Raw genomic sequence first — 26,295 nt, 5'->3', positions numbered from 1 at the left:
TTAGATAGCGGGCTTGGCTGAGCACCTACACAACACTCAAGCACTCACTCGAACGCCCACACATGCGAACCACATGCAGTCAGGATTTAATTGTATTGTTGGCGAGTGAGCGCATACATGGCAGCGGACCGTGTTTTCAATGCACACATTGCACGGGTCTTCATCCGTCATCATTTTGTTTTACCTCACCTTAAATCTGGGTCAATCCGGTGTTGTGCAAGCATCCTTTTTTTTTGTCTGTAAAACTTTCCTGATGTTGTTTGTCATAGTTTGTCTTCACATATCAACACCTCCGTCTCTGGATTACTTTCAAAACCTGGCTGCGTATACCAAAAACATCAGTGTTATAGTGTCTGTAACTGATACGTGATGAGCTACGATATGCACTTATTAGTTCCGATTAACAGGGAAATAAAAAGGTGTCCCGGTTGGTTTGTTACTTTCTCTCTCATTTTTTAAGTATGATAATTGGTCTGGAAATTAGGGTTTCGAGAGCGGCCAAACTTCTGTAGCTTTTATTGGATACTGTGTGTCAAACATGGTGACGCGTTGATTTGAGGCGGTGACTTGTTCATTACTGTGCAAAATGCTTTTTTGAAATGAAATATGAGTGCCCTCAAATTACACTCCTGTGCCACTAATAGGGAAATGTCATCTGCGGCAGGAGCTCTTTTGTGGGCCTGTAATTGCTTTGAGGTTTACTCTGGAAGTCACTTATATTACTGCAATTGTAAACAACAGACCACATACTACAGTACTATAGTCAAACCTGCAGTATTCACTCCATAGCCGCTGAATTTTGAAATCAATCAAGCAATGTTTACTTATATAGCCCTAAATCACGAGTGTCTCAAAGGGCTGCACAAGCCACAACAACATCCTCGGCTCAGATCCCACAGCAGGGCAAGAAAAAACTCAACCCAATGGGATAACAATGAGAAACCTTGGAGGGGACCGCAGATGCAGGGACCCCCGCCCTGGGCGACCGGTGCAATGGATGTCGAGTGGATCTAGCATAAATGGCACCACCTAATTTTTTGATTGACATTAGTATAGTATCCATCCGTCCATTTGCTACCGCTTGTCCCTTCCGGGGTCGTGGGCGGGATGGAGCCTATCCCAGCTGCACTCGGGCTAAAGGTTGGGCAAACCCTAATATATGCTTCAATAATGGTTTAGTTCAGTGCTCAACCTTTTTGAGCCCAAGATCCCTGGTCTTGGCCATGAGTGCATGGCGTGTCCACATGTGCATGGCGAACTCAATCAATCAATCAATCAATCAATCAATAGGGATGATGTTCGAAACCGGTTCTCCCGGTTGTTCGATAAGAAAAGAACCGATTCCACGGACTCAAATCCCTTTTTGAGAACCGGTTTCCGTTATCGAGGCCACTATTGTAGAGAAAAAGAGTTGGTTCTTTATTCGAATCCCTGGGAACAAATCCCGCCCCACAGGAAATGCCCTGTGGGACATCACAGGAAATTACGTAACTCAGTCAGTAGGTGGCAGATACAGAAAGCAGCAAAAATAATGGACCGGAAAAAGCGCCTCAAGGCATGGCTTCATTTTACAAAAAAATACGACGAGGAAACGGCAATATGCAATTGTTGCCAGGCTTCGCTCTCATGTAAGGGGAGCAGTACAACATACATGTTGAAACATGTTTAGGCCGCACATAACCTGAAAGTTCGAGAACCGTGTCGTGTCAATATTTTTTTTTTTTTTTTTTTTTAGGGGGGTAACAACAGTCAATATTTATTTATTTATTTTATTTTTTTTATAAAATAAAAGTGAGCTTTTGTTAAACAAAATATTGTGTTTTTTCCATATACAACAACCTATCTGGATTCGATAAGAGAATCAATAAGGAATCGGGTCGATAAGAGGATTCGATAATGGGCTCGAACTCGATAATTTCTTATCAAACATCATCCCTATCAATCAATCCATCAATCAATCGATTTCTTTTATTTAACCAGGTAAAGACTCATTGAGATTAAAATCTCTTTTTCAAGAGCGACTTGACAAAGAGGGCGGCACAAACAAAGTTACAATAATAATTACAACAAGACAATACAACCGAACAACAGCAGTCATACCACAACAGGTCAAAAATAATTTCAAACGATTAAGTAATAATTCAGTTTAAAGTTTAAAGTACATTTCACAAGAGAACTGGTTTATGGATATTTTAAAATGGACTTAAACTCCCCCAAAGTGATCAATTCTCAGATCTTTCTGGATGTCATTCCATGACCATGGAGCAGCATAACTGAATGCTTTTTTTCCAAGTTATGTGTTGGCTCTAGGAGCCCACATGTGGAGGACATACTGTGAGCGTAGGCTGTAATGACTGGAGTCTCTACACACAAAGGAACACAGATAGGTGGGACAAGTCCAAGAAGATATTTATATACAAAAACTATCCATCAAGAAAGTCTTCGGGCAGTTAAAGATGGACAGTTTGCCTTTGAAATACAAAGTACAGTTCCACAACCAGTAATAACAACGTAGTGGTGAACTAGTGTTGTGTACGCTGGCGACAGGGTTAGTATCCAGGCTTCACTGATTGAAGCCGACAATGAAACCGGAAAAATGCAACAAAATAAGACGAAATGTTGGCAGCTCTGTTGGTCACTCTCTAGAGGGGAAGGCACTGATGTAATGATGCATGTTTTATTGGTACAATTATTTTTAACTAGCGGTAAAGTCCCAAAAATCGACTGGTCGGTCCTGATCGGCAGGTTGATCGGCAGGTTGGCTAGCCCTAGTTTACACTAAGCCGGATAAGGTCATCCAAGGTAAATCCCACCTAACATTATCGGTGTCCACACACAACAATGCCACCGTGTAAGACCCCCTGACCCCTCCGTCCGCCGGCGCAACGCGACCTATTACGCATGCGCGGAAAATGCACACGTCATCGTCACATCCAGTGTTGCTTTGTGTGCAAGTTCTTAAATTTAACTTATCTGAACAATATCCAGTGTTGTGGTATTTCAATTAACTGGAATCCGGTGTGCTGTGGGGCCCTGTTGTAGTGAATCACACCTGAGCCATCATATATTAATCAAATCTTTATTAGACACAAACAATGTGATAAAGAACATTTTACAACAATGAATCTAGGAATCTAGATATCTGGTCAGGACAATCCTCACTCTTTTGCCTTCACCTTCATTGTCCATTCGTTTTTGGTGACTTTATATACTCTGGACCTAGACGTTGAATCCGTGACATACATGGCGGACAAAAACTGATACAGTCTGCTTTGCCAGTTTAAGTGCATTCGATGTTTTCCGTAGTCTTCACTCGACGGCCAGGTAATACAAAGCACACACTACCTTTTTTTTTATCACAGCCCACATTCTCGTTCGACAAATGGACAAAGTTTTTCGCTAAGTAGAATCACAGCTGACCTGGACATTGGAAAGGTCTCTTGCCGTCTGAGAAGTGTTGTATCCCAAATAGCTGCAATCGCTTTCTCTCTTAAGGTATTCATGTGTGATTTCCACAAGCGTCTGTACCGACGGAAGGAGAAACATGGGCATGTCTGGATGACTCGCCTCCATCTTTCCAGTGGTTAGCTCCGAGTTACGAAACCTCTTAATTATGAAGCTGGCTGTGGCGCGTTCTTTTTGGCGTTACTTCCTGTGTGGGGCGCGGTCTTTCTAGCGTCACTTCCTCTCCAAACTCAGTTTGTAAACGATCAATGAGTCCATACAAAGCTAAGAGCCGAAGATTCAAGAAATAGATGGTGCACTTACCCGTGTAAAAATTTGTCCGAGGAGGGGAACCTTAAACGCTGGTTTAGTGTGGCTGAAACGGGGCTTAGGCTAAATAATTATTCGTTTAAGGGGTTAAACGACTTAGTGTAGACATGGCCTTAGTTTATTGCTCAATTACACAATTCAACATGGCCGAAAAAGAGTGGAACAAAGCAGAGAAAAATTCAAGAGTTAATACTGCCTGAAGTGTGAAATGATGGTATTGATGGATTACACAAGTTCCTATCAAGCTACGGGTAGACTGGAAAACAAGCCCAGACTAATCAGAAATGTCACTGCTGTCTAGCCAGGAGCTGCATTGCAGTATTTAGACGTTTTTGTCAGCGCTCCCCGTCCACTCGTATTTGCCAGGTCAACTTTCATTTGATATGTAAGCAGTACACGCTGTGAATTTTCCGTTGTGACTCGGTGAGCCCGGTGCAGGCTGTCATTAGTTCTCTCCTTTGGGAAGAGTCTGGAAATGACTTCCTTTTTCTTTACCATGGGAACATCACGTCGCTGTCTCTCTCCCGGGTCCAGGCCGCTCGGCTGCTTCTGCTCAACCCAGGTATTAATTATTCTCCGGTATATAAATAGGCTGACAGTCTGGCAGGGCTTAGGTGGTCTAATGGGGGCTGTCCGGTTTCCTGTCCTCTGTCTGGCTGCTGGGCTGTGGCGGCTGTTTGTCCCCACATTAACATTGGCCTCAGCAGATGGGCATGTGACCCGGCATCAGCACTTGTATACTGATGAGAGAGTGGCGTCGTTTTCATGGAACCTCTCACTCCTAACAAGAGCTGGTGACAAGAGTGCATTTGGTGGAACATTCTTCAGGATAAGGCTTAATTGTTGTTCACCTTGGACTGTCCTTAATAGGAAGTCAACCGTACAATGGAAAGTCAAGTAACCCTAAAGTGGTACAATCTGGAGGTCAACCAAAATCACCTGGAAAGAATTCAGGTTAGAATTTCCTTACGCATTTTGACCACTGATTCGATCCGATGTCAAGTCCCGATCCGATTCTTTGACGATAGATTATAGAACTGAAAATGTTTTATAGCAAGTACCACATTTGTATGAAATTCATCCTATTGGATGTGTAATTGCTAGTACTGTTGTAAATCAGAAAGCCAAAACTATGGGTCTTTGTGGTTAGCGTGTCCGCCCTGAGATCGGTAGGTCGTGAGTTCAAGCCGCACCGCTTGATGAATTGTACTGTGGTTGAACATACAAGTATTATTACGGTGTGTGTGTATAAGGTAAGACATATTATCTGACGTTTTGTTTTGCAATATTATGCAAAAGCAACTTTTCTTACCTTCTGGTACCTGCTGATCTGTATTTGGGATCTGCATAGATCCTGAAAAAATTGCACGGGACTGCATTTGTAGTCCGTGTCGACACCGTAGTCGATACGCTTCTTCTTTTTCTCTATCTTCTTGTTATGGGACATTCATCCTCCGCTGTTGCCATTTCTAATATAAAGTAGTGTAAAGTTCTTACTTATATCTGTCAGTAAAATTCGACATGAAAGCGCTAAAACATACCGGTGTAGTGAGTTTACATTATTCACCCAAGGAACTTTAGTTATTAGAGAGTTCCGGTCGGACGTTTTTTCACGGGACACATTTCCTGTGTTGTTGTTTCCGGATGAGGAGATGCTGATTTTTGTTTGTACAACATGAAACAAATGCTAAATGATACAATGAAGGAAATCCTGTTCTGAGTGTTTTAAGAATGCTGTTTGGTCCCCGTCATGGTCCAAGTGTCCCCAGCTTTGTCACGACGAACATGCATTCGTCTGACACCTGCAGCAAAGCGTGAATCATGAAGTTTATCTGGGTTGGCGAGCTTTGGCGTCATCGCCATGTTAATAGAGACTGCAGCTCATCGCTCGCCGCTTCGTCACCAGATAAGACACCCCTCCGAGACAAAGAAACGCCGCACCGAGACCACCACTCACAGCAATGCAGCGGGGGGCGGAAGGTTGAAATGGCTAATACCGCTTGACAATTTGGCCCAGTTTAATACTTTACCTTATTCCCCAGACTTTGACTATGTTTACACTGCAGGTCAAAGTGGCCCAAATTGAATATTTTTGAGATACATTTTTTTCACTGCAAGTAAAATGTGATTTTTATCAGACTCTAGTGCAGGGGTCGGCAACCCAAAATGTTGAAAGAGCCATATTGGACCAAAAATACAAAAACAAATCTGGCTGGAGCCGCAAAAAATTAAAAGCCATATTACATGTGTCATGAGATATACATTTAATTAAGATGACTTAAAGGAAACTAAATGAGCTCAAATATAGCTACAAATGAGGCATAATGATGCAATATGTACATATCGCTAGCCTAAATAGCATGTTAGCATCGATTAGCTTGCAGTCATGCAGTGACCAAATATGTCTGATTAGCACTCCACACAAGTCAATAACATCAACAAAACTCACCTTTGTGCACTCATGCACAACGTTAAAAGTGTGGTGGACAACATGAGACAGAAAAAGAAGTGGCATAAAACACGTCCTAGAAAGTCGGAGAAAGTTATACATGTAAACAAACTATACGGTGAGTTCAGGGACCGCCAAAATTAGTAGGACAAAACGGCGCTCGCCAAATACTCGAATCAGTGAAGCATGTTTAGTACAAACAGTGTGATTTATAACAATTAGGGAGGTTTGTGTCATGTTTGTCCTCCTACAGAAACCATACTAAAACAAAAAAATAGATTTTTTTCCCCTCATCTTTTTCCATTCTTCATACATTTTTGAAAAATCTCCAGAGAGCTACTAGGGCGGCGCTAAAGAGCCGCATGCGGCTCTAGAGCCGCGGGTTGCCGACCCCCGCTCTAGTGTAACCGCGCACAGGGACCAATGTGGCCCCAACCTTCCCCACCTTCTACCATCCTAGTCACGTCCGTTGTGTCCTTGGGCAAGACACTTCACCCTTGCTCCTGATGGCTGCTGGTTACCGCCTTGCATGGCAGCTCCCGCCATCAGTGTGTGAATGGGTGAATGTGGAAATACTGTCAAAGTGCTTTGAGTACCTTGAAGGTAGAAAAGCGCTATACAAGTATAACCCATTTATCATTTATTTATTATAACCTCACTTGCATGCGCATTTCGATTAAGTAAAAACTAGGCATGTCCGATAATATCGGACTGCCAATATTATCGGCCGATAAATGCTTTACAATGTAATATCGAAAATTATCGGTATCGGTTTCAAAATTATTGGTATCAGTTTCAAAAAGTAAAATGTATGACTTTTTAAAACGCAGCTGTGTACACGGACGTAAGGAGAAGTACAGAGCGCCAATAAACCTTAAAGGCACTTCATTTGCATGCCGGCCCAATCACATAATATCTACGGCTTTTCACACACACAAGTGAATGCAAGGCATACTTGGTCAACAGCCATACAGGTCACACTGAGGGTGACCATATAAACAACTTTAACACGCCACGCTGTGAACCCACACCAAACAAGAATGACAAACACATTTCGGGAGAACATCCGCACCGTAACACAACATAAACAACAGAACAAATACCCAGAACCCCTTGCAGCACTAACTCTTCCGGGACGCTACAATATACACCCCACTACCCCCTACCCTCCCACCTCAACCCCGCCCCCCTCAACCTCTTCATGCTCCCTCAGGGAGAGCATATCCCAAATTCCAAGCTGCTGTTTTGAGGCATGTTAAAAAAAAAAATAATGCACTTAGTGACTTCAATAATAAATATGGCAGTGCCATGTTGGCATTTTTTCCATAACTTGAGTTGATTTATTTTGGAAAACCTTGTTACATTGTTTAATGCATCCAGCGGGGCATCACAAAAAAATTAGGCATAACAATGTGTTAATTCCACGACTCTATATATCATACCGGTTGATATCGGAATCGGTAATTAAGAGTTGGACAATATCGGAATATCGGCAAAAAAGCCATTATCGGACATCTCTAGTAAAAACAAAACAAGTTGCTGCTACTACAAAATAAAATTAAAATCGCCACACCTTGAAAAAAAAAATGTTTTCACGTGAAAGTAGATGAAAATAATATCATGTATGAATGGATGTATATAGTGTAATATATTTGGGAGTGTTGTAATCTTTTTATGGCTGTTAAGTAGAGGAGACACGGACATCAGCGTCGATCTATGGGAGCTTTATTTTTCAACTCACATGTAAACAAATGCACCACAGCATCAATTTGGGTCTTTCAACAATCGCTATTTCTTCGTAATCAAAATACAGACCTTATGTAATTTCACCTAATTGGGTTAAAAATATTCTATGCAAACCAGTAATTATAATCCGCAAATAATGTGCCGTTGTTGAGTGTCTGTACTGTCTAGAGCTCGGCATATCAGTAGGTGGCAGCAGGTAGCTAATTGCTTTGTAGATGTCGGGAACATAGTTTGTTGCGATCATAATATGCGGGAGGCAGTGTGCAGGTAAACAAGTATCTAATGCTTAAACCAAAAATAAACAAAAGGCGAGTGCCGTTAAGAAAAGGTACTGAAGCTTAGGGATGGCTATGCAAAACGAAACTAAAACTGAACTGGCTGCAAAGTAAACATAAACTGAATGCTGGACGACAGCAAAGACTTACAGCGTGTGGAGCAGACGGCGTCCACAAAGTACATCCGTACATGACAATCAACACCAAAATAGGAGCGCAAGACAAGAACTAAAACACTACACACGGGAAAACACCAAAAATCTCCAAATAAGTCACGGCGTGATGTGACAGGTTGTGACAGTACACCTATTTTGAGACAAGAGTTACAGTGATGCATGCTTGGTTGTGGTTTGAATTCATATCCAACAATTGCGAGAATGACTTTTTATTGTCAATATCGGCTGCTGAGTTAAATGTTTTAATGTTTTCTGCTCGCGGTGTGCCTCTGGATTTTTTGAATGAAAAAAATGTGCCTTAGCTCAGAAAAGGTTGAAAAACACGGATCTAGACGACGTGCAGGAAACCCACAATGCATCTACTTAGCCACATTTGGACAAATGTGTGCGTTTGGATAAAACATTCATTTGAGTTGTTTACCATGTAAGCCCAAATCAAAACTGTTCTCGAGTTGCCAAGCCGGGCATATTTCGCACGAAATGTATGCCGGAGTGAGGAAGTTCATAGCCGCACAATTAAGTCAAGTCACTTACTTGTCGCTGACCAGAACCGTACGGGTGTGACAGTCCATTACATCGTCGACTGGGAATTAAAAAGTGCCTGCCTGCAAATGTATTTTTTATCTTATTTTGTGTTATTTGCACAGCTATGTTATTTATTTTACGTAGACAGAATATTTTTCCATTTAATTTATGATATGTAATTCTGTGCTACTTAAACAGTTTATTTTCTGTGCTGTTTACACCCATCTTGACTAACTGGGTTAATAAAAGTGTTTACAGTACAGTTGTCATTCACTTCAATTTCAGTGAATCTCGCTCAAAAATTAATATCTCTATATGTATGCTTTCACCGGAAAATATATCGAGATATATATATCAAATATCGAGTTTAAGTAAAAATATATGGAGATATACTTTTTCGTTCATATCGCCCAGCCCTAATGTGAAGCGCTTTGGAGCGTTTAGACCGGGAAAAAAAATCTGATCTGTGTCACTTGAGGGCAAAAAAAATGAAATTGGTGTGCTGAATAAACGGGGCCTTTGTTCTCCACGCTGGTGCAGCTTATGAGAACAATAGACGAGTGAATCAAAGATTGTAATTCATAGGTAATTTTTAGGCTTAATGATACTCATATGTGTTACTGTTCAAATGTAGGCTTAACAAGAACGTTTAAAGGTCAAAAAGGGTACATTTAATATGTCATTTTTAAAACTTTAACACAATAATCCGTTTTACAAAACCTCATTTATAGCAGCAGGGTTACAAAAACCAGATATGCAGTACATGCGACGCATATAGGCGCCACGCTACAGGTGATGCCAAAGCAATAGGCAGGGAATCATTTTTTGAGTTGACATTTGTTGTATTTAGCAATTGTTTGTGCACGTGTAAATGACATCATCAGTAACAGAGGCACATCTCACACTCTCTCAGCAGAACACACGCTGTGATTTGTGGGGGGTCCTGTTTTGCGTGAAGAAGCGCATGTGAAATGTCAATATATGAATGACAAAGCGCTTCATAAGAAATCTTAATGCTAGGATTGTAACCATATGAACATTGTTTATCATGATTAAATATGACCAAAATATCAGTTAGAATTTTTAACAGGGTAAAATGTTGAATGTGCTCAAAAATTACATAACACTGAAATCTGTAGAATATCTCAAATAAATAGACCCACTGTTATAAAGCCCACTGTTGTGCATTGTTTTGTTTCTTATGCTTCACTAATTGTGTTCTGGCGGGCGTTGCAGTGTCCTACCCTGTTCAGCGGCCCTTGAACGCACCGTAAAAACACCTCAATCTCATATTCCTACTGAAAGCCACTACTACCGACCACGCAGTCTGATAGTTTATATATCAATGATGAAATCTTAACATTGCAACACATGCCAATAAGGCCGGGTTAGATTAGTAAAGTGCAATTTTAAATTTCCCGCAGAATATTCTGCTGAAAAGGTCTCGGTATGATGACGTTTGCGCGTGACGTCACAGATTGTAGCGGACATATTGGGACACCGTTGTGGCCAGCTATTAAGTCGTCTGTTTTCATCGCAAAATTCCACAGTATTCTGGACATCTGTGTTGGTGAATCTTTTGCAATTTGTTTAATGAACAATGAAGACAGCAAAGAAGAAAGCTGTAGGTGGGAAGTGGTGTATTAGCGGACGGCTGCAGCAACACAACCAGGAGAACTTTGAGTTGGATACGCGCTACCGTGAGTACACAGCTGCGGCTTCCAAACATTTGATCGCTTGCCCGTACGTGCGTGCCGCTATGTGCATGTCACATACGTAACTTTGGGGAAATATATGTGCTGTATGAACTTTGCGGAGGTGAACGGTACTTTGGGCTGTGGGATTGAGTGTGTTGTGCGGGTGTTTGAGTTGTATTGGTGGGTTATATGGACGGGAGGGGGGAGGTGTTTGTTATGCGGATTAATTTGTGGCATATTAAATATAAGCCTGGTTGTGTTGTGGCTAATAGAGTATATATATGTCTTGTGTTTATTTACTGTTTTAGTCATTCCCAGCTGAATATCAGGTCCCACCCGCCTCTCACAGCATCTTCCCTATCTGAATCGCTTCCACTGCCCTCTAATCATTCACTCTCACTTTCCTCATCCACGAATCTTTCATCCTCGCTCAAATTAATGGGGTAATCGTCGTTTTCTCGGTCCGAATCGCTCTCGCTGCTGGTGGCCATGACTGTAAACAATGTGCAGATGTGAGGAGCTCCACAACCTGTAACGTCACGCTACTTCCGGTACAGGCAAGGCTTTTTTATCAGCGACCAAAAGTTGCGAACTTTATCGTCGATGTTCTCTACTAAATCCTTTCAGCAAAAATATGGCAATATCGCGAAATGATCAAGTATGACACATAGAATGGACCTGCTATCCCCGTTTAAATAAGAACATTTCATTTCAGTAGGCCTTTAAGTATAGAATGGTTACTCTGTTCTAAGAGAGGACAGCTTGCAGGTTCAATGTGCACAATTGAATATCTTAGTTGATCGGACAGTAATGTGTTTAAAGAAGTTTAGATTGGAGTGTGTCGTTTACTTTAATGTCTCTTGTTGTCGTGTTAGCGTTTAAGCTATTGATCTAACGTCAGTCCGAGTGTGAGGTTATCTAAGTGTGGCTATCAATCATGGTTTTTCTATACTTTGATTTTAAAATGGGAAAAACCGGTAAGAGTGGTACCATGGCTATTAGGGGTGTCAAAAAAATGTGTTTTCGAATTAATCGCGATTCTTATTTGTAACGATTCTTAATTGATTAAAAAAAATCAAATACAATTGTTGATGTAGATGATCATATCTGCCTTACAGATTTACTTTAGAAAAGAGAAGTGTCGGATACTTTTCTCTTTGACTTATTTGTATTTGACTTTATTAAATGTTTGGGATTAATTGTATTCAACAAAACTAGTTTTCTATTAAGTACTATACAAATTAATCAGAGCTGTTTATATTATGGAGGAATGTAGTTAATCATCAAACTGGTACCCAATGTTATTAAAAAAGTATGGATTTTGAATTGAGAATCGATTCTGAATCGAATTGTGTTACCCCAAGAATCGAATCCCAAAGATTCACAGCCGTAATGGTTATCATTAATACTGTTAACGTTGCATCCCTACTTACCGCAATCGTATTCCTCGTAATGATTTGTTTATCTATTTATTTTTGTCTTTAAAAAATACCTCTGGCGGCCCGTATAACTGAAGAAGTTGAATACACTGACTGCATCTAAAGTAAACAAGCTACAGCAACACCTTGGTTACATAAATCACGTTACGTGGAAAAAAGAATTGCCAAAAAAGAGAGTTGAATAACCCTGCCATACATAATGAGTGTTGAAATGTCAGAGATAACCACTTATGTCCAAGTAACTGCCTCCAATTAACACCATGTCCTCGATTGTTTTGGACAAGCATTATTGTCTGACCTTTTCCGTCACTGTTATCTGGCTCACTGTCACTTCAAACATCGGTCGGCTCAGTCTATGTCTACACTAAGCCGGATAACCCCTTAAACGAATAATTATTTAGCCTATGCCTCGTTTCAGCCACACTAAATCAGCGTTTAAGGTCACCCTCCTTGGACAATTTTTTACACAGGTAAATGTGCCGTCAATTTCTTGAATCTCCCGCCCTTTGCTTTGTATGGACTCATTGATCGTTTACAAACTGAGTTCGGAGAGGAAGCCCCACACAGAAAGTGACGTCAGAAAGATGGAGGCGAGTCATCCAGAGAAGCAAACGCGCGATTGCAGCTATTTGGGATACAACACATCTCAGACGGCAACATAGACGGTTGAGCGACGGTTTTGGATAAGGCTTGAAAGAATGGCAGCCTGGTGGGATATGTTTGTCACCGAGTGTGTCGTGCCAGAGGAACGGCAAGAGAACTTTCGAATGTCCAGGTCAGCTGTTATTCTACTTAGTGAAAAACTTTGTCCATTTGTCGAAGGGTAGACAACGACAGACTACGAAAAACAGCGAATACATTTGGACTGGCAAAGCAGACTATTATTACTAGTTATTGTCCGCGATGTATGTCGAGCGATTACTCAACGAACTAGTTTTGTACTCCATAACAATTGTGAAGCCATGAAGTGGTTGCGGCCGTCAAGTACGACCGCCAATTTCCGCCTCCAAGCACAGTGTCCTGAACAGATATCTATGATTGTTGTAAAATGTTCTTTATCACATTGTTTACTTTCACACGTCCATTTAATATATGATTCATGTATGATGGCTCAGGTGTGATTCACTACAATAATGGTGAGGCAAGCAAGGTTTACTGTTAATAGAAATGTAGCAATAGTCCAGAATAGAATAGAATGGACTTTATTGTCATTATATTTGCATATAACGAGATTAAGGACTCCAATTTAAGGTGTGGTTGTGGAAACAAATATGGACTAAAAATAAATCACACAAATAGTAATAAACATTAAACAAATAAGAATTTAAATAAACAGACTACTATCCAATAAAATAATAAGCAATCCTGTACAATATACAAAACAAAATACTGTGCAATATACAGAACAAAACAAGAGTACCAGTGTAATAAGGTAATAACAATCAGTGACGTATTGCACTCGAAGGGTAATATTGCACAGTGGGGTATTAGGGTAGGATATTGTATAGGGGTGAATTATTTATTACAAGATTGAGTTCCGACAGCACAGTGGCACAGGGGTTAGTGCATGTGCCTCACAATACGAAGGTCCTGAGCAGTCCTGGGTTCAATCCCAGGCTCGAGATCTTTCTGTGTGGAGTTTGCATGTTCTCCCCGTGACTGCGTGGGTTCTCTCCGGGTACTCCGGCTTCCTCCCACCTCCAAAGACATGCACCTGGGGATAGATTGATTGGCAACACTAAATCGGCCCTAGTGTGTGAATTTGAGTGTGAATGTTGTCTGTCTATCTGTGTTGGCCCTGCGATGAGGTGGCGACTTGTCCAGGGTGTACCCCGCCTTCCGCCCGAATGCAGCTGAGATAGGCTCCAGCACCCCCCGCGACCCCAAAAAGGGACAAGCGGTAGAAAATGGATGGATGGAAGTTTGAGTTCCAGATGGTGACAGCTGTGGGAAAGAAGCTGTCTCAGAGCCTGTTTGTTCTGGCTCTGATGCACCTGTAGCGCCTGCCCGATGGTAGCAGGTCGAACAGGTGGAAGCCAGGGTGTGTGCTGTCCTTGGTAATGTTTTTTGCTCTGTTGAGGCAGCGGGAGTTGTGTAAATCCTTCAGGGAGGGGAGGGGGCATTGAAACACAGGGTGAGGATACATTTTCAGGTCAGAGGTGACTATGACGCGCGTACTAGGTCGCTGACGGAGGCGGGAGGGTGTCTTAAACGACCATTGTGTGTGTTTGGACACGGATAAGGTTAGGTGGGATTTACCCTGGATACCCTTAGTGTAGAAGGGGCCTTAGTTTCACGCAACTGGCGCCGTGGATTCTTCTTCATCTTGTCCTGGCATGTCAGGTATTAGGAGTCCTCGCATGATGGTCACTTTCTGATCATTCCACCTCGGGCGGACTTTATCTCTGGAGGTCCCGGTGTGCACGGTTGAGCTGAGACGGTTCCTGCATCAGAGAGTAAGGCAGCGGCTAACCGCAGCAGGCAGGCTGGGGTCCCACAGCGCCGGGAGATATCTGAGTGGCCCAGGCCGTCACTTGGAATATCAAGTTGAGATTTATCAGTTTAATCTCAGATGAGATCAGTTTTAATGCAGATTCAACTTCAGGAGGGAGCTGAGTAGATTTAGGGACGTACAATATCCTTCTTAGATCTGTGTTCACTCGCCACATACTTTTCAACCTTCTACATTATCATTAGAACGCTTTTTGTACCAAACCATGATTTATAGACCGGTCCTGCATGCTTATCTATCCGAGGGGACTATTTTCAGTAGCTAGCGTACCTTGCGATAACGCTGTCTGCTCCACCACATCAAAGGCTGAAAAGAACAGAGCATTTTGCACAAATATTGGTGCATCATCGTTTTTTTTTTGTAAATGTTTGTGCTTGTCTTGCAAGAAATTAACTTTGTCACAGTGGCCTGAGATAATAGCCTGAGCCTAATGTAGTACTTCGGGAACAGTACAAGTCATTTCGCTCCAGCAGACCACTTAATAGCTCGGGCTGAAGGCAGAGAGAGAGAGAGAGAGAGAGTTTAAAAATCCATCAGTCATTTGCGGCAGAAATGTACTGTAAAAAAAAAAAAGAAGAAGCTTTTGACTTGCAGGACACGGAATAAAGACAGAAAGAAAGCTCATGTTCTTGTTGAATGTAGACTGTGTTCTAATTTCAGATTATGAGGGTAGTATACGCATACCTACACCACCTGTGCGGTTTGCTAGAGCAGATTACTCTGCTTTTTTTCTCTGTCAAAAGCTCTGCAAGAAGGCATAATCACCCAGAATGTGCTCTTGGTTTCTAAGCTCACACGTCAGTATTGAAAGGAGCTGCAGTCTACTTCTGTGAAGCAGAACATAATTGCCTGAAGTGCAGCATTAACAGTTCCAGCTGGGTCAGTTTATGTACTGTATCTCACAAGGAAGGATAAGTGTTCCCAAACAAAAGACCTTAACGACAAAAGAGGGTTTACAAATTCTGTCTTCTCTTTGAGACTGTCGTTACCAATTACCTTGGCTAGCTGAAGGTTAGACTGCACTCGGGCTGCAGCCAGGGGAGTCGAAGAGGGGATGTTTTACCGGGGGCCCCAAGCACGGGCTTTTGAAAAGTTTGGCCCTTTTTTTTTTGGCCATTCGATAATGTAAATTAGAAAAAATACATCATAAATGAAAATGACAATTACAGTGGAATCTCGATCTTGCCCCATGTGGAGGAGTTCAAGTACATCGGAGTGTTGTTCACGAGTGAGGGAAGAGTGGATCGTGAGATCAATAGACGGATCGGTGCGGCGTCTTCAGTAATGCGGACGCTGTATCGATCCGTTGTGGTGAAGAAGGAGATGAGCCGGAAGGCAAAGCTCTCAATTTACCGGTCGATCTACGTTTCCATCCTCACCTATGGTCATGAGCTTTGACGGAAAGGACAAGATCACGGGTACAAACGGCCGGAATTAGTTTCTTCCACCGGGGGGTGGGGCTCTCCCTTAGAGAGAGGGTGAGAAGCTCTGCCGTCCGGGTGAAGCTCAAAGTAAAGCCGATGCTCCTCCACATCAAGAGGAGCCAGATGAGGTGGTTCGGGCATCTGGTCAGAATGCCACCCGAACGCCTCCCTGCGGAGGTGTTTAGGGCACTTCCGACCGGTAGGAGGCCACGGGGAAGACCCAGGACATGTTGGGAAGACTATGTTTCCCGGCTGTATCACCAGTATATTTTCACCAGTATAACCATTGCTAGCGTTGGTTGTAGTTGGTTTTAGTCTTTGTGGACAAAGTGGCTGGGGAGAAGGAAGTCTGGGCTTCCCAGCTTAGGCCGCTGCCCCTGCGACCCGACCTCTGATAAGTGGAAGACGATGGATGGATGGATCTCGATTTACAAACGCTTCTTGTTCGACTTTTTCAGTATACAAACTTTCATCGCGCTAAATATGCCTGTGTGTGCGAACCATGTCACTCATTCATTCAAAGAGCCTTGACGGCAGGCGGCAGTTTTGACATGTTTGTTTCCACAATTGTCGTACTTTGCGCCGGTCAGAGCCGTGTCAGCCTGTCTTGGAGATCATTTTTTGTGTCTTTAAACGTGTCCAAACTCTCTCAGTCTCGGTATACCATCAGCTTGCTAGACAACCGCTTTGAGCTAGAGTCTTAGCTGGTTAGCCTCTGGCTTGAGGCATCTTCAGTTGGAAGATTTTATCAGCAAAAGGGGCTTTGTTCCGCAGAAAGTCTTTAATTGTGATGAGATCGAAAAATATGCCAGAGCGGACCTTTATTACAACGAAGGAGAAGGCACTACTGGGACCTATCGAGCTCCCCTACTTCTCTGGCTTGACTGGAGTACATCTGACAGCCAAAGCCGAGCCATTTATTTAGATTTTACTCTCCAGTCAAACAATTGCCCCTGATTTAAAGAGTATTAATGAGTATTAACAGATATAATAGCCTTGACTTTTACGGTGACGGTAGGAGACTGACTGTGTAATTATAATCACCTTTCAGACTCGGTGCCTCTTAATCTTACTAATGGACATTATACACTAATAACTCTCACTGGATGTTTAAACATCATTATCCTCCACCTCACCTTACTGTGTAACCAAACAAACACCCTTTTTTTGCCAGTCTCCAAGCTTACCCCCATTAATTTATGAGCGCATAATAGTACTGTAAATTCACTTTACCCCATACAACTGCGAGTTATGCCAATTTTTCCCTCCACTCAGTAAATAAACTACAATAAAGAATCATGAATTTCCTTTTTTTTACATCCTTGGCTGTTGGTAGGAAACTTATTCTCTCCTAAAGCAGTTTCTGGGCAGCAAGAAAACAGCGTTGCAGCAAAACGCCCACCGTTTATAGGACTGTAGCATCCAATGTAAGCTAATGGTAGCGTCTATGTTCATATTTGTCATTTCTAGGTTTATATCAAATGACGAGTCTGCTCGACCAATCAGTGGGCAGCAGGCATCATGCGTATGGTATTGGGGTGACATGCTTGGAATTTGCCATTAAGTCAATCATCGGCGGTCACTCGAAGCTCCTTTATGGAGGATGCCTCCCGAGCCAGTAATTCACAGGCCAATATTCATTCACTCAAAACAGTGAAAAATGTAAATATATCATCCGGACTATAAGGTGCAGTTAAAGTCCATTTTTAAAACAATCGACGGTGCCCCTTGTAACACGGTGCGTCTAATGTACCTATTAATTGTGGTTGTGCGTACCGACCTCGTAGCAATTTTATTTGGTACATAGTCTAATGATAACCAGTAGATGGCAGACACACATAAGAGATACATGTGGACTGCAAGATGACGCTAACAAGCGGCCCCAAAACGTCGATGTTTCATTGAGAATATAGAACATTATACACGTCGCTCAAAAATCGGTCAAAATGTTTTAGTACGACTTTGGTTAGCTACGAAGCCGCACTGCTTGATGGATTGTCAGCGCATTACGGCTACCGTAGTCAGACGTACTATGCTTCAACATACTGTATTATTATCATGTGTTTATAGGGACCCCAAAATGGCAGCTATTACCTGTATTCCGTCACGTGACTTCTTTCCGGAAGTTAAAAGCAGTGGTGGTCAACCAAGCCAAGATGGCTGTTGTACAGCAAGGAGCGCGCAAACTATCTCAGTACAAAAGAGGCTTAAATCTTCCTGCAAAAAAATCCAACTGTGCAATGGAATACATCTGTCGAGTGATATCGAGAATCATACGTTGGTCGCGTTCCCAGACATATGGAACTATTGTGCTCCAGACATCATTTTACACGACAAAACAGATGGAAACTTGGAAAAGCATAGAGCTCTACAACTTCTTTGTGTGTGGCTGGGTCAAGGAAATTGGTATCAAGACTCTCCTGGATAAATATGAATCGTTTTTGCTCGGGTAAGGTTGCGTTTCATGATTTAACTTTGCGTCTACTGCCATGTTTGTTGCTGTTGTTACACGCACCATTTACGAGTAGTGTGATTTTCGACGTCTTTATAAAAATATAACTATAGATGTCAACATTGTATATGTGCTGAAAGATTAATTTATGATTGTTTATCAAAATATAACTATAGATGTCAACAAAATATAACTATAGATGTCAACATGGTGTATGTGCTGAAAAATCTTTATTATTGTTTATCAAAATATAACTATAGATGTCAACATTGTGTATGTGCTGAAATATTCATTTATGATTGTTGTCTTTATCAAAATATAACTATAGATGTCAACATTGTGTATGTGCTGAAAGATTAATTTATTATTGTTGTCTTTATCAAAATGTAAGTATAGATGTCAACATTGTGTATGTGCTGAAAGATTAATGTATGATTGTTTATCACAATATAACTATAGATGTCAACATTGTGTATGTGCTGAAAGATTAATGTATGATTGTTTATCACAATATAACTATAGATGTCAACATTGTGTATGTACTGAAAGATTAATTAATGATTGTTTATCAAAATATAACTATAGATGTCAACATTGTGTATGTGCTGAAGGATTAATTTATTATTGTTGTCTTTATCAAAATATAACTATAGATGTCAACATTGTGTATGTGCTGAAGGATTAATTTATTATTGTTGTCTTTATCAAAATATAACTATAGATGTCAACATTGTGTATGTGCTGAACGATTCATTCATGATTGTTTATCAAAATATAACTATAGATGTCAACATTGTGTATGTGCTGAAATATTCATTTATGATTGTCTATCAAAATATAACTATAGATGTCAACATTGTGTATGTGCTGAAGGATTAATTTATTATTGTTGTCTTTATAACAATATAACTATAGATGTCAACTTTGAGTATGTGCTGAAAGATTCATTTATTATTGTTGTCTTTATAAAAATATAACTGTAGATGTCAACATTGAAAGATTCATTGAAATGTATTTCTTATTATTTCTTGATGTCAACCGACACATTCCATATTAGAAATAGGACAAAGACTTTAAAATAATCCAAAAGTCAAAATTCACGCTAACCCTACATTTGTGTGTGTACTAACAAATGTGTCATTCAATTAATGTGATTGCTCCTCTCGCAAGTCATTAATGACAGCCACCACCTTGCAAAATAAAATGGAACAACTTCGACTGATAATCCATTAGTCAGAGAAATTGCAGACCTCCAACAGGAGAAGAAATGATGGGTGAAGCAACGAAGTAGCACCAACGCGAGTGCCAGGGGGGGGATTGCACCCAAGGCCAGGCGAGTGCGAGTTCACTTTTAAAAACTGAAAGTGGCCCTGGAGTGCTTTTGCAAGTGGAAAGGCATCTGTATGGCGATTACAGCTCAGCCAGCGAGGAGCTACACAACGGAAACACAAGTATGGGGTGGGGGGGGGGGCTATTATTATTTCTGTACGCTTTGCTGATTTGGATCCTTTCCACCTCATGAGGGTTGTGTGCCCCTCAATATGTTCTCATTTCACGATAAGGAATTGTTTTCTATTCGTCCTCTAGCTATGTAAAATTGTTTTTGTGCGCAGCATTTTTCCGCCGATGTTTATGCGACCCCTCCCAGCGCCCCTCTGGCCTCCGTCTTTCAGGTTACGTATTTTGAGCTAGATAGTTTGTGACACGTATAGCCTCCACCCTGGCAATATCACCATCATTTAAACGTCTGTTTGGATTCAAACGCTTTCTTGGCCAGTTTGGCGATCGGAACGCAATGATGTGAACGTTTACGACAAACAAGCCGAAGGCGGAATCTTTCAAGAGTAGCGCCCAGCGAGGACATTATAGCCGCTAATTTTAGCACACACTTTCTATTGGCACACGCGTTTCTGGGTAATCATTCATCTGCTTCCTGGAATTTATACAACGGTCATAGTTTTATTTATTGCAAATGTGAGATTACTATTTTGCTGGAAACAAAAGAAAAAAACTACGCATGCTTGAGCAGTGTTTTTTGCTGTGGGTTAAAAGTAATTTTTGCAAACCAGTAGTTATAATCCGCAAATAATGTGCCGTTGTTGAGTGTCTGTGCTGTCTAGAGCTCGGCAGAGTAACCGTGCAATACTCTTCCATATCAGTAGGTGGCAGCAGGTAGCTAATTGCTTTGTAGATGTCGGGAACGACGACCATGGTTTGTCGTGATCCCGATATGCAGACGACAGCGGGAGGCAGCGTGCAGGTAAAGCAAAAATAAACAAAAGGCGAGTGCTGCAAAGAAAAGGCATTGAAGCTTAGGGATGGCTATGCAAAACGAAAGTAAAACTGAACTGGCTACATAGTAAACAAAAACAGAATGCTGGACGACAGCAAAGACTTCCAGCGTGTGGAGCAACAGTATATGTATGTATATGTATATATATATGTATGTATATGTATATATATATGTATGTATATGTATATATATATGTAAGTATATGTATATATATATATGTAAGTATATGTATGTATATATATATATATATATATATATATAGTTGAGGTTTCTGTGGTTTATCCGTTATACAGTGCTCAATACCGGGGTAGAGCGGAATTTACGTTAGGTTTCCCTGCTCTTCAGGAAACCTGCAAAACAGGCTTGAAGGGATGAAATAGCCTCTGTGTTTTTTCCTGACCGAACGTATATGCATGTATGTATATATATGTGTATGTATTAGGGATGTGCCGAAGGATCGGCCACCGGTCAGTATCGGCCGATGGCTGTGAAGTAAGGATGTGATCGCCATTGCCGATTAATGCCTTTCACGGCCGATCAGAAAAAAAGAACGCTGGACTCTGGCTGATACTTTGCCGCCTGCGAGCAGTGTCGTATCGATCCTGCCATTTCCTGCACATGCATGTGCAGTGTGGAGGCGGCAATTCAAAACAAACATGTCCGCGGTCTGGACGTTTTTTTTGTTATCTGTGACTGTGATGTTAAGTTTGCATCCTGCAACACATTCATGGGGTTAGATGACCAGACTTTTTCAGGGTTTCGCCGACTTCCCTCTCACTTAGAGCCCCGCTACGTGCTACCTAGACGGAAATATTTCCCAGACGTAGCCCTGCCCGAGCTCCACCAGGTAGTGTACTCTCACATAGAAAGTCTCCTTAAAGAAGGCGTCTCATCCTCTCTAAGCTTCACCAGTGATATATGGAGCTGGGATGTCAGTCCTATGGCCATGTTGAGCCTTACAGCTCACTGGATTGATTCAAATTTCCAACTTCAAAAAGCTGTTCTGCATGCGCAGGAGTTTTCTGGCTCCCACACTGCCATACCTTTAGCAAAAGCATTTACATTACAAAAATGAATGAAATAAGTTTATGAATGAAATACGTTTATTTCGTTCATATAATCAACCATCAACCATTTTGTGTGACCAGTTTAACAGTACAGATTATACATATTTAACAATCATACACATTTACACACAAAAAGAAAAGAAAAGAAAAAGAATGACCGAAAAAAGAATAGGCTGAAGCCAAAGCTTATATTTGCCTATCCTATACAATTACTGAAAATTAGATGTTAAATGTTCCAAAAGTGGCATATTCAAAAAGACAAGGTGCACATGATCCTGAGAGATAATGGCCGTAACATGGTGAAAGGTTTGACAGGTGCTGGATTACCAAGTTTGGGATGCAGCTGGTCATCCACGATGCAGTGATGTCACTATATATACTATATATTTAAATTTTCCTGAGGGAACTCTCCTGAAGGAATCAATAAAGTACTATCTATCTATCTATCTATCTATCTATCTATCTATCTATCTATCTATCTATCTATCTATCTATCTATCTATCTATCTATCTATCTATCTATCTATCTATCTATCTATCTATCTATCTATCTATCTATCTATCTATAGGTGACATTATTGCCACAGGACATTGATTCTCCTTTAGCCTATGCAAGACTTCAGAGCATACAGAAACAACTCAGCCAACCCACCAAAAGACTACCGTATTTTTCGGACTATAAGTCGCAGTTTTTTTCATAGTTTGGCCGGGGGTGCGACTTATACTCAGGAGCGACTTGTGTGAAATTATTAAAACAATACCGTAAAATATCAAATAATATTATGTAGCTCATTCACGTAAGAGACTAGACGTATAAGATTTCATGGGATTTAGCGAGTAGGAGTGACAGATTGTTTGGTAAACGTATAGCATGTTCTATATGTTATAGTTATTTGAATGACTCTTACCATAATATGTTACGTTAACATACCAGGCACGTTCTCAGTTGGTTATTTATGCCTCATATAACGTACACTTATTCAGCCTGTTGTTCACTATTCTTTATTTATTTTAAATTGCCTTTCAAATGTCTATTCTTGGTGTTGGGTTTTATCAAATAAATTTCCCCCAAAAATGCGACTTATACTCCCGTGCGATTTATATATGTTTTTTTCCTTCTTTATTATGCATTTTTGGCCGGTGCGACTTATACTCCGGAGCGACTTATACTCCGAAAAATACGGTACAACAAAACGGGCAAAAAAAAGAAGCAACATACACTACCGTTCAAAAGTTTGGGGTCACTCAAACAATTTTGTGTTTGAGCCTTCATTTCTAAGAACAAGAATAGACTGTCGAGTTTCAGATGAAAGTTTTCTTTTTCTGGCCATTTTGAGCGTTTAATTGACCCCGCAAATGTGATGCTCCAGAAACTCAATCTGCTCAAAGGAAGGTCAGTTTTGTAGCTTCTGTAACGAGCTAAACTGTTTTCAGATGTGTGAACATGATTGCACAAGGGTTTTGTAATCATCAATTAGCCTTCTGAGCCAATGAGCAAACACATTGTACCATTAGAACACTGGAGTGACAGTTGCTGGAAATGGGCCTCTATACACCTATGTAGATATTGCACCAAAAACCAGACATTTGCAGCTAGAATAGTCATTTACCACATTAGCAATGTATAGAGTGTATTTCTTTAAAGTTAAGACTAGTTTAAAGTTATCTTCAATGAAAAGTACAGTGCTTTTCCTTCAAAAATAAGGACATTTCAATGTGACCCCAAACTTTTGAGTGGTAGTGTACATAAATTATTTATTTTACAAATCATAACGTTTAGTGAGTTGTTTTTTCTGTTGATATTGCACAAGAGAGTTTGCACAAAGTCTTTTCAGTGTAGGAACCTACTTGATAGTTTATTCAAATGAAATCTGCATTTGACACACATCTTTTTTTTACTTTACAATAGTTACAGTATATGATCCAGGGAATGTTTTTAAATATGTGATCTCTGTATTTATTTTACTTTTGCACTATTTAGCTTGTTTAGAGTCCAGATTATTTCAATCTGTTAAAGATTGTGACACTCGCAAGCAGGTTAAGTTTTCAGTTGTCTTTTTGACTAAGTAAATGCTGCATCGTGCCTGCAAATTGTTTTTACCGTATTTTCCGGGCTATAAGGCGCACTTAAAATCCTATTTTTTTCTTCTCAAAACTCAACAGTGCGTCTAATGTACGGAATAATTCTGGTTTTGCTTACTGACCTCAAAGCTATTTTATTTGGTACATGATGTAATGAAAAGTGTGACAAGTAAATGGCTGTCAAACATAAGATATACATGTAGACTGCACTATGATGGCAATATGACTCAAGTAAACAACACCAACATTTTATATGTTCCATTGAAAATATAGAACATTACACACGGCGCTCAAAAATCGATCAAAATGTTTTAGTACGACTTTGGTAAGCTATGAAGCCACACCTCTTGATGGATATTACTGTGCTTCAACATATTTCTTTCTTTAGTTTATTTCGAACATGAACACACTTACATCATAATACATCACACAATTTCATATCATTTCATATGACATCATACCCGAAAAGGAGTAGGAAGAAGCAAAGCTTATTTAATCCTACCCCTTTCCCACTTCAGAGCGTTTACAAATATCTAGAATCATTTACTGACCTTTTTATATAATAAAATAACATCTATGAATTAGTATACACAACAGTTTTGTAATATGTAATTAATTAATTCAGTCATTATTAACATACTGACATGAAGAATATCTTATTTTCAATAAGGTTGGAAGTATTTTTCATAATTCTTCTTCTTTGTACTTTGTAAGCACTATTCTTTTGAACAACCTCTTAAACAGGATCATATGAGTACAATTTTTAACTTCTTTACTTAATCCATTCCGTAATTTAATTCCACATACTGATATGCTAAAAGTTCTACGTGTTGTACGTGCATATAAATGTTTTAAATTATTTTTTCCTCTAAGGTTATATTTCTCCTCTTTAGTTGAGAAGAATTGTTGTACATTCTTTGGTAGCAGGTTATAGTTTGCTTTGTACATCATTTTATCTGTTCGTATCAGTATTATTATGGTGTGTGTGTACAAGGTAATACATTATCTGGCGTTTTGTTTCGCAATAATATGCAAAAGCAACTTTACTTACCTTCTGGTGCCTGCTGATCTGTATTTGGGATCTGCATAAATCCTGAAAAATTGCCTTTGTAGTCCGTGCCGACCCGTAGTCGATAAGCTTCTTCTTTTTCTCGATCTGTGTGTGTGTGTGTGTGTGTGTGTGTGTGTGTGTGTGTGTGTGTGTGTGTGTGTGTGTGTGTGTGTGTGTGTGTGTGTGTGTGTGTGTGTGTGTGTGTGTGTGTGTGTGTGTGTGTGTGTGTGTGTAAAGTGTGTAAAATGTGCAGTTTTCTACTAAAATGGAGACTATTGTCGAGGCTAGAACCAATTATTCATGTTTACATTGTTTCTTATGAAACTCTGCTTTACTATACAAAGTTTTTAGAGTAAGAGCCAATATTTAAGAACCAATTAAGTTCATAAATCAAGGTTCTGCTGTGCAACAATTTTTTTATTTTTTTATTTATTTATTTTTGTCCTGTCCAGCTTCTCAGGCAAATCATATATTTGATGTAGATCGGTTGTACACATTTGCTTTTACAAAAGAGAAGTGTAGGATACTTCTCTTGTTGCCTTATTTGTATTTGACTTTATTAAATGTGTTTATATTATCATTTGGTGCAGCCGGGCCGGAGCAGGACGGGATAGAAAGAGAAAAAAAGGAAGATAGAAGGGGAAATTGTGGGGACAAGCGGGGGATAAGACAGAGAGACAAAGACAACAACAGCAAATACAACAATAACAACAACAAGAGAGCAACATCAGCAAATAGGATATGTACAAATATGATGGTAAAAGTGATAGCAAAGAAGCAGTTAGTTGTACAACAAACATTGACAGCAATAAATGAGATTAGATGAATTCATGCAGAAGATGAAAAATGAGCACATACCTTACATGGTTCTCCATATTGATGCCTGCAGTGGTTTTGGTTCCTATTCTGTGCATGTGCAATACAACTATACGAGTGTGTAATCGCGTCGCAATCATTTGTATGACGCAGGAGGGGGGAAAAATGATACATTTTCGTGCAAGTGTTCTGGGAATATGAGAAGGAACAGCGAGTCCTCTCTTCTTTGCCCCCGTGTGGGCGATAAGAAAGTCTATCACCGAGGTGAGTATGCAGGCTAAGAGAGCGCTACTATAAGAACAGGTACACAAGAGCCGCCTCTTAAGTCTTCAGACGGGTTCTAGTCAAGTCGGTGTGATTAATCCGACGTTGCAGAGTTCCTTGAGTTGGGAAGATGAATGGGCCTACTGGGGCCTGTGATGGGGTACTATCGTACTCCTCCATCACTATAGCTTGACTCTCTGACAAGCTTCTTCTAACAAAGGGGGTGGGGGAGCTACTCCTTATCACAGCAAGA

The 26,295-nt window shown here is 40.6% G+C and overlaps 1 protein-coding gene and 1 long non-coding RNA gene across 5 annotated transcripts in view; one reads left to right on the top strand and one right to left on the bottom strand.

The window, feature by feature from the left end:
* The window catches only part of LOC133645125 (uncharacterized), a 90,920-nt gene extending 65,056 nt beyond the window's left edge, over positions 1-25,864 (bottom strand). Inside the window, exon 1 of one of the 2 annotated variants that reach the window (XR_009824908.1) lies at positions 25,821-25,864. This is a non-coding gene — a long non-coding RNA (uncharacterized LOC133645125). The remainder of the gene's footprint in view (positions 1-25,820) is intronic. The other variant, XR_009824909.1, reaches the window with a different exon arrangement.
* enox2 (ecto-NOX disulfide-thiol exchanger 2) overlaps positions 1-26,295 on the top strand; it is a 491,895-nt gene that overhangs the window by 49,774 nt on the left and 415,826 nt on the right. The gene's annotated exons all lie outside the window — the stretch shown is intronic.

The sequence above is a fragment of the Entelurus aequoreus genome, linkage group LG28, assembly GCF_033978785.1.
Source record: "Entelurus aequoreus isolate RoL-2023_Sb linkage group LG28, RoL_Eaeq_v1.1, whole genome shotgun sequence".
NCBI lineage: Eukaryota > Metazoa > Chordata > Actinopteri > Syngnathiformes > Syngnathidae > Entelurus > Entelurus aequoreus.
The sequence above is the reverse complement of the archived record's forward strand: the minus strand, read 5'-3'. Positions and strand labels throughout refer to the sequence as shown.